This window comes from Salmo trutta, chromosome 3 (genome assembly GCF_901001165.1).
Source record: "Salmo trutta chromosome 3, fSalTru1.1, whole genome shotgun sequence".
Taxonomy (NCBI): domain Eukaryota; kingdom Metazoa; phylum Chordata; class Actinopteri; order Salmoniformes; family Salmonidae; genus Salmo; species Salmo trutta.
In genome coordinates, this window is record NC_042959.1 from 9,406,488 (window position 1) to 9,414,196 (window position 7,709).

General features: G+C 41.4%; 1 pseudogene; it reads right to left on the reverse strand.

Moving 5' to 3' along the window:
- Positions 1-1,978: 1,978 nt before the first annotated feature.
- Positions 1,979-7,616, reverse strand: LOC115163917 (uncharacterized; annotated as a pseudogene).
- Positions 7,617-7,709: the final 93 nt, after the last annotated feature.

The following is a 7,709-nucleotide window of genomic DNA, read 5'->3' on the forward strand; positions in this document are numbered from 1 at the left end:
ACGTATTTTCCCAGTCTTGGCTCATTTTTCCCGAGTTCCCAGTTGTCTTGAACTCACTAAAGTCAGATTTTGCAGTTCCGAGTTAACAGTTGTTTCGAGCGCGGCACAAATCATGCTTCATTGACAGCATGGCCAATGTTGAATGTTTACAATTTTAAACTAGGAAAAGAGACCCTTAATCTTAGACTTAGGACTACACAGCCACAGCCAGTTCACTGAGTAGCAGGCTAATGATTGCTTTGCAATGCTTGCAGTTAGGCACTGATTCCATCCAAACCTGTCACGTCCTGACCAGTATAGAGGATTATTTGTTATTGTAGTTTGGTCAGGACGTGGCAGAGGGTATTAGTTTATGTAGTCGGGGTTTTGGGTTTCTTTTCTATGTTTGTGTTTCTATGGGTTTTCTATCTGTTCTGTTTCTATGTTAGTTAATTGGGGTATGGACTCTCAATTGAAGGCATGTGTTTTCTAGTTGCCTTTGATTGGGAGTCCTATATATTAGGGTGTGTTTGGTCTTGTTGTTTGTGGGTAGTTGTTTTAGCACTGCTATACGTGTGTAGCCTGCTATACTGTTCCTGGCGGTCATTGTTTTCTTGGTTTGTTCGTAGTGTTCACATTATAATAAATTATGATGAGCACGCAATCCGCTGCATATTGGTCAACTTTTTCCGACAGCGATTTCAACATATCTTCTGACGAAGAGGAACGTGACAAAACCACTCATTATTGAATTTGCGATTTCCATCTTGTTGTGTAATGTTTATGGCCGATGAGCACTGATACGTTCTATCTATAATTTCTCTTCATTATTTCTCTTCATATGACAAGGATTTGCCAGTAGATTGTCGACTTGATTCATGATGATGACTACCAGCTAAGATTTTGAAAGTATGATGTTGACATGATCAGTCCAATCAAAGCAACTGTAGATATAACGTGATTTGACGTAATTTTATCTGTGGCCAATGACCTTGAGCCTTCTTGGATGGGCACTTCTAATGTAACTCTATGGCAGCACCCAAGGGGCTATAATTTTCTATGTCTACCCTTAGACTTGGCGGTGACTTAGTGTCCCCATGAGTGAGAGAACACTGAGCCAGTCACGGCGCAACGAGAGAACATTACCAACCCCTACGCTCCGTATTTTCTGCTGGCTGCCCCACCACCACAGAAAGCATAGATAGACATTAGCTTTTTCAAAAGTGTTTACACAATTGTCAGTGAACATGTTCAAAGTTTTCTGACAACTTAAAGTACAAGAACATTTGATTCGATGATTTTTAATTAGGATCTCTTTTAGCCCACCAATGGCTAGTCTTCCAATAGTCCTTAAAGGTCCAATGCAGCTGTTTTTATCTCAATATTAAGTAATTTCTGGGTACCATATTGTGATGGTTTTCAATTAAAATGGTCAAAGAGAAACAAAAATAGCTTATTAGCAAAGAGCAATTTGTCAAGCAAGAATGTAGCTAGGACTGTCTGGAAGTGGTCTGACTAAGGATGGGAAAGCTGAAAACTAGCTATTATTGGCAGAGAGGTTTGGAACTCTCTTTCTTATTGGTCCATTAACCAATTTACTGGTGATGTCACCAGGCAGGCCAAAACTCCATCCCACCAAAACAGGCAGAAATTTCAGGTGGTCTTTTCAAACAGCTCTTACACTAAAATGGTGTTTTCCTCCTTTCTGTGATCAGGGTGGTGTACCTAATAAACTTGCCACTGTAAAACACAGGAAATCATGTTTTGACAGCACTGGAACTTTGAGAAATGTAAAAACATATATTTTTAAAAATTTAACAACAAAAGTATGGAGCACAGGGAGAGAAAAAGTGAAGTGCACTGTTTCAAAGCAGCAAGCAGGATGTCTGTGGTGTCCAGGCTGATTGACCAGTGGCCCAGGAGTAAATGTTTCGGAAGATGGTCATGGGAGATATTACTGTCATATTGATCCAAATGCCCTAGAACACTAGTAGTGTTACTAACATAACAATACGTAAGACCGTAGCACATTTCTGAGTGTCCACTGACCTGAGTCAAACACCAGTCCAACTGGCTCGCTGACCTACCCTTCCCCAACACAATTCTTCATCTTGCAGGTGTACTTGTAACCATTGGTTGATTCACCAGTGTCACTCTTAGAGACAAATCAGCTGTTTGTCTAAGACCTCCCACGCCCCCTTCTCCCACTTTCCAGCTGTAGGTGACAAGTTCAGCATCAGTGGTGTCGCCTTCACAGGTCAGAGTGCAGGAGGAAGGGATTGTGGGTTTGGAGACGGCCTCTGTAAATAGAGGACATAAACAGATGAAGGAATAGTGTCAGAAAATGCTTGTGAGGCACACACACACACACACACACACACACACACACACACACACACACACATCCTGACTGGTTGCATCACTGCCTGGTATGGCAACTGCTCGGCCTCCAACCGCAGGCACTACAGAGGGTAGTGCGAATAGCCCAGTACATCACTGGGACCAAGCTTCCTGACATCCAGGACCTCTATACCAGGCGGTGTCAGAGGGAGGCCCTAAAAATTGTCAAAGACTCCAGCCACCCTAGTCATAGACTGTTCTCTCTGCTACCACACGGCAAGCGGTACCGGAGCACCAAGTCTAGGTCCAAGAGGCTTCTAAACAGCTTCTACTCCCAAGCCATAAGACTCCTGAACATTTAATCAAATGGCTACCCAGACTATTTGCATTGCCCCCTCCTCCTTTTATACTTCTGCTACTCTCTGTTGTCGTCTATGCATAGTCACTTTAATAACTCTACCAACAGCACAGGTACATATTACCTCAACTAACCGGTGCCCCCGCACATAGACTCTGCACTGGTACCCCCTGTAAATGGTCTTGCAATTGTTATTTTACTGCTGCTTTTTAATTACTTGTTACTTTTATTTCTTATTCTTATCCATATTTTTTTTAACTGTATTGTTTGTTAGGGGCTTGTAAGTAAGCATTTCACTGTAAGGTTGAATTTGGCGCATGTGAATAATACAATTTGATTTGATTCTTTGCTATCACTGTTATGCAAATGTCAGATGTAAATGGTTCATTTTTAAAACTCTGAGCACACATCTAAAAAGTGATAACACTTGTAATGCTCTCTGCCTTATGTTCAGAACCTTTGATTGTGCATTCAATGTTTTGAACACGTCTTACACTCCTGAGTCATTCATGCAGAATCCTAGTTTATTGTGAATCACCAGTACAACAGATAATGATATATACACTGAACAAAAATATAAACACAACATGCAACAGTTTAAAATATTTTACAGAGTTACAGTTTATATAAGAAAATCAGTCAAGTGAAATAAATGAATTAGGCCCTAATCTATGGATTTCCCTGGGGATATAGATTTGAATCTGTTGGTCACAGATACATACAAAAAAAGGTAGGAGCGTGGATCAGAACACCAGTCAGTATCTGGTGTTACCACCATTTGCCTCATGCAGTGCGACACAGTTCCTTCACATAGAGTTGATCAGGCTGTTGATTGTGGCCTGTGGAATGTTGTCCCAATCCTCTTCAAATGTCTGTGCGAAATTGCTGGATGTTGGCGAGAACTGGAACACGCTGTCGTACACGTCGATCCAGAGCATCCCAAACATTCTTAAATGGTGACATGTCTGGCGAGTATGCAAGCCATGGAAGAACTGGGACATTTTCATCTTCCAGGAATTGTGTTCAGATCCTTGCGACATGGATTATCATGCTGAAACATGAGGTGATGGCGGTGGATGAATGGCACGACAATGGGCCTCAGGATCTCGTCACAGTATCACTGTGCATTGAAATTCCTATTGATAAAATGCAATTGTGTTCGTTGTCCTTAGCTTATGCCTGCTCATACCATAACTCCACCACCACCACGGGGCACTCTGTTCACAACGCTGATATCGGCAAACCACTCACCCACACAACGCCATACACGTGGTCTGCGGTTGTGAGGCCGGTTGGATGTACCGCCAAATTCTCTAAAACAACATTGGAGGAGGCTTATCGTAGAGAAATGAACATTAAATTCTCTGGCAACAGCTCTGGTGGACATTCCTGCAGTCAGCATGCCAATTGAATGCTCCATCAAAACATGAGACATCTGTGGCATTGTGTTGTGTGACAAAACTGCACATTTTAGAGTGGCCTTTTATTGTCTCCAGCACAAGGTGCACCTGTGTAATGATCATGCTGTTTAATGATCTTCTTGATATGCCACACCTGTCAGGTGGATGGATTATCTTGGCAAAGGAGAAATGCTTACTAACAGGGATGTAAACACATTTGTGCACAAAATTTGAGAGAAATAAGCTTTTTGTACATATGGAACATTTCTGGGAACTTTTATTTCAGCTCATGAAACTTGGGACCAACACTTTACATTTTGCGTTTTTATTTTTGTTCAGAGTAGCTTTTGAAGCTGTACATAACTGGTCAACGTGGGAGAAAGATAAGTGCCCATAACCACTGAGAGAGGTTGAAAGGCTGAGCTTAGTGTTAATGAAAATAGCAGAGATAGTGTGATTACATGTCTCTGTAATAAATGGTTTATACAGGTCCTGATACATGAGACTGCCCTGTATGCATGCACTATACCAGAGCATGTACAGTGCCTTGCAAAGTATTCACCCTCCTTGGCATTTTTCCTATTTTGTTGTATTACAACCTGTAATCTAAATTGATTTTTATTTGGATTTCATCTAATGGACATACATAAAATAGTCAAAATTGGTGAAGCGAAATTAAAAAATTTAAAAGTATAAAAAATAAAAAAATGGAAAAGTGGTGCGTGCATATGTATTCACCCCCTTTGCTATGAAGCCCCTAAATACGATCTGGTGCAACCAATTACCTTCAGAAGTCACATAATTAGTTAAAGAAAGTCCACCTGTGTGCAATCTAAGTGTCACATCATCTGTCATTGTTGAGCTGAATATCAGGAGTGAGTCAAAGAACTGCACTTCCCAGAGTGCACCAGCAGCAGCAAACCGGCTGCTTGTCACCTGATCAATCATTTTCACTGATTTGGAGCACCTGTGAAGGCATGGAGGGCGTCAGTCATTCAGAAGAACAAACTTCAGAGGGAAAACTCCAAGTTCACTCACAGGTTCAGTCCAAAGACGCCAATGGTAAAAGGCTTAAATGGTTAATTCATCTTAGTTATTTAGAATGTTATTTAATTATTAAACTAATTTAAGTTCATTAAAATGTTTAATTAAGATGGTAACTTTTTGTTCTGTCTTTAAAGGTTTACAACCTAATTTACTGGCTAATTTACTGGCTAAATTACTGGACAGACCAATCAACTGAAGGCAAACTAAAAATAAAAAAGATTGAGTCGGAAAATTATTGAGTTGTCCCTGTGTCCTTTGGATGGTGAACAAGAGGAGGACTTGACAGTCATATGATCTCAGTATATATACACACACCTATTGAGAAAGGCCCCAGAGTTTGCAACACCACTAAGCAAGGGGCACAACCAAGCAAGCGGGACTATAAAGACCAAGGAGCTCTCCAAGCAGGTCAGGGACACATTTCTGGAGAAGTACAGATCAGGTTAAGGTTATAAAAAATATCAGAAACTTTGAACATCCGACAGAGCACTATTAAATCCATTATTAAAAAAATTGAAAGAATATGGCACCACAACAAACCTGCCAAGAGAGGGCCGACCACCAAAACTCACGGACTAGGCAAGGAGGGCATTAATCAGAGAGGCAACAAAGAGACAAAAGATAACCCTGAAGGTGCTGCAAAGCTCCACAGCAGAAATTGGAGTATCTGTCCATAGGACCACTTTAAGCCGTACAGTCCACAGAGCTGGGCTTTATGGAAGAGTGGCCAGAAAAAAGCCATTGCTCAAAGAAGAAAATAAGCAAACATCTCTGGTGTTTGCCAAAAGGCATGTGGGAGACTCCCCAAACATATGGAAGAAGGTACTCTGGTCAGATGAGACTAAAATTGAGCTTTTTGGCCATGAAGGGAAACACTATGTCTGGCGCAAACCCAACACCTCTAATCACCCCGAGAGCACCATCCCCACAGTGAAGCATGGTGGTGGCAGCATCATGCTGTGGGGATGTTTTTCGTCGGCAGGGACTGAGAAACTGGTCAGAATTGAAGGAATGATGGATGGGGCTAAATACAGGGAAATTCTTAAGAACCTATTTCAGTATTTCAGAGATTTGAGACTGGGACGGAGGTTCACCTTCCAGCAGGACAATGACCCTAAGCATACTGCTAAAGCAACACTTGAGTGGTTTAAGGGGAAACATTTAAATGTCTTGGAATGGCCTAGTCAAAGCCCAGACCTCAATCCAATTGAGAATTTGTGGTATGACTTAAAGATTGCTGTACAACAGCGGAACTCATCCAACTTGAAGGAGCTGGAGCAGTTTTGCCTTAAAGAATGGGCAAAAATCCCAGTGGCTAGATGTACCAAGCTTATAGAGACATACCCGAAGAGACTTGCAGCTCTAATTGCTGCAAAAGGTGACTCTAGAAAGTAATGAATTTGGGGAGGTGAATAGTTATGCATGCTCAAGTTGTTTTTTTGTCTTATTTCTTGTTTGTTTCACAATAAAACATATTTGGATCTTCAAAGTGGGAGGCATGTTGTGTAAATTAAAATGATACAAACCCCCCAAAAATCAATTTTAATTCCAGGTTGTAAGGCAACAAAATAGGAAAAATGCCATGGGGGTGAATACTTTCGCAAGCCACTGTAGATATACAGAGAAAATCTAAACAGTGTATTTACATTATTGGGACTGCATGGTGGGTTGCAATTGGCTACAGGAACCAAATATATTAGAGAAGTGTGTTTTGAAAAGAGGCCTTTGAAAATAACTTTCTGATCACACTGGGACGGCAGCGTAGCCTAGTGGTTAGAGCGTTGGACTAGTTGCAAGATCGAATCCCCGAGCTGACAAGGTACAAATCTGTCATTCTGCACTTGAACAAGGCAGTTAACCCACTGTTCCTAGGCTGTCATTGAAAATAAGAATTTGTTCTTAACTGACTTGCCTAGTAAAAAATATATATATATATTTGAGAGCAATTTGGTCCACCACCCCCTTTTTTCATTTCCAACCCTAAAGGTGGTGAAATGTATTTTCTATACAAGATTAGAATGTGAAAATACATAACTGTTTGATGCATGTGCACGTCGCACACACACACACACACACACACACACACACACACACACACACACACACACACACACACACACACACACACACACACACACACACACACACACACACACACTAACAGATAGTGTATATGTCTTGTCGAGCAGTTTGCTGTTGAACTCCACTGAGTAAACTCCACTGTCTGGTTTCATCAAGCCGGTGACTCTCAGCTCTCCAGTGGTTTGGTCCAGGGTTGTGTGGCCTTTAAAGGCAGCATAGATGTCCAGACCAACAAAATCCTTGTCCCACTCTGCCACCTTCATCTTCCCATTCTTCCACAGGATGCTTGTGATGGGGTCAGTCACAGTTGACATATCTGGCTTCAACACCAGCTCACCTCCCACCTCTCTGGAAAGTTGCTCACCTGAAGACAAACAAACAAATAAACAAACATAATTCACACCGTTCATCCAAGGTATCCTGTTTATTGTATTGTGGATATGATTGTAACCAAGAGGGACAGTTTCTTTGATGTCTGCTGTTTTCTTTTGTTCTAGGATAAA